Raw genomic sequence first — 2,177 nt, forward strand, 5'->3', positions numbered from 1 at the left:
ATTTTGTAGGATTTGTGAGTTTTCTTACACATATTGCCTCTTGAGGTTTGGCTACAAAGTTTTCCAAGAGTTTTTCCTCGGTTAACTTCTTGTTTTGCTTCTCGTTTGAGGAATTTTTTCCCCCAATTTAAACTGAACTACAAGCTTTAAAACCTGCAGTGAGTTGCTTCATTCTTGCAAACTGAACTCAGATGTAATTTACTCCCACTCCCCTCCCTCCTGAGGGTCATTAGGGTCTTTGTTGGCCYTGTCCAAATGCATGGAGGCGCAAATTGGAGTTTGACTGGAAGTTAGATTTAAAATGCATTGTGAGTTCTGGAAAGCGCAAACTTAAGCCTTCCTCCACTGTTAAGTTGTCTTTTTTTATTGTTTGATGCTTCTTTCATGCTCATTTCAAATGATTGATCATCTCTATTCAAAATATGAGGATTGTAGTCATCAAAACGGTAAAGGTCTTAGTGAACAGCTGAGTTTTGGCCTGAGAAGCTTATTCATGCATTGGTGAAGAGGTTTTTGAGTTTTTCCTTTGTGGAGGAAATGTACACACCACCTTGTTGGCTTTGTGTTTGAGTGTTTTATTCTGAGAGTGAAGCAGTTTCTGTCTGAGGGTTTACTTTGAAATCCTTTCTGGGATTGAATACTTGAGTTTGAGTTGATAAAACTCCTCATAAGACTAACAAKAATTTCCTAAAAGAAAAGGAATAAAATGTTTCTTTGATTTAAAACTCCTAGGTTTTACCACGTCCTGAGTGGCATTTATTTTTTTCCCCAACATGCTACATAATTTACAAACCCCAAAATCAAAAAACTGGCTTTTTTTCCCCCTAAAAATTTCATTTCTGCTTCCAGAAGTTATCAATATTTAAACTGAATCTGTTTTCCTTTTTCTACTAAAATATTCCCTTTGCATAGCATGAAAACAGATAGCACTGACTGAAATTTAAATAACTGAAGTAATCTAACTAAATGTAAATAAATTATTTAGTGTAACATTAGCCCTAACKCTAACATTCATTTACATTTGGTTAATGCTAAAATATTAGGTGTGAAAGGTTACTCCACTTTTATAAGTTGAATCAGTGCTATTTTTTTGTTGTGTTTTGTTAGTTTTTTCAGTGTGACATGAACATCAAACATGCCTTTTCAAACTTTATTGTCCACAGGCATCAAATTAATAGTTTCTTAAAGTGGCATAGAAAAGTGACTCACAGCCTGTTTTTTATTTTTTTATTTTTTTGAGGGGGGGTGGGTATCAATCAGGCTAACAAACTCAAGCTTGAAAAGTAACATTTGATTTCACTATTTCATTCACATATTGCCAAACATTGAAATTGCATTTGTGTTTAGTGGAGGCCATTTTGTAAATATATAAAATGAAGAAGCACCCTATTAGATAACTACCTGCAACTACTTTATGCAGTCAAGGGCCATTTGGCCCAGAAACAGAATTTATTCGTCCTTGGAGGAAAACGAAACAGTGAACGGATGAAAGAAGCAGCATTACTGAAGGTAAAAATGCCATCATGTCCTGAGTGTAGCAATTTTCAAACTTTCCATCGACTACTTATCATTTCAATCCAGATTGCAGAAGCAAATTCATCACAGTTTAGGTCTGGATGTTCTTTCCAAAACTGCTTTTAGTCAGACTCATAAAAACTGCCTGAGCGGAGCTATTAGAACACTTTGAATTTATTGAGGTATTTCACCGGCAGCTTTGTTTAGCTCCCTGTTTCTCCCTTCTCCTTTGTATGCTCGGTCAGTTTCCACTCAGGCACATTGCACATTCTGTTGACAAGCTCGCTTTCCAAAAATCCTTTTCTTCCTGCGAGAAGAGAGGGGTCTTTAAAGCCCTCATTTATTCAAACACATTTAGAAATCAAACCTGGTAACAATTCAAGTGTGAACAAGGTGTTAGCGATGAAAAAAAAAAACATTGGGGGAGATAATGAGGTGGTAATGACTGCATGCAGACAAAGTGACACTACCCAAACAGCGTTGTAAAGTTGCAGCACAGAGTCATGGCATACATGATGAATGGAACAGGCACACTTTCTTCACTGTGCCAAATACCCAGAAAGAAATTCAGCCACAGCACTGGATGGTTGTGGTGTGTGTGTGTGTGTGTGTGTGTGTGTGTGTGTGTGTGTGTGTGTGTGTGTGTGTGTGTGTGTGTGTGT

At 37.1% G+C, this 2,177-nt stretch overlaps 1 protein-coding gene across 1 annotated transcript in view; it reads right to left on the reverse strand.

Moving 5' to 3' along the window:
- cnksr2a (connector enhancer of kinase suppressor of Ras 2a) overlaps window positions 1–2,177 on the reverse strand; it is a gene marked incomplete in the record, with an annotated part of 74,388 nt that overhangs the window by 41,085 nt on the left and 31,126 nt on the right.

Source organism: Austrofundulus limnaeus, unplaced genomic scaffold (assembly GCF_001266775.1).
Source record: "Austrofundulus limnaeus strain Quisiro unplaced genomic scaffold, Austrofundulus_limnaeus-1.0 Scaffold30, whole genome shotgun sequence".
Classification (NCBI taxonomy): Eukaryota; Metazoa; Chordata; class Actinopteri; order Cyprinodontiformes; family Rivulidae; genus Austrofundulus; species Austrofundulus limnaeus.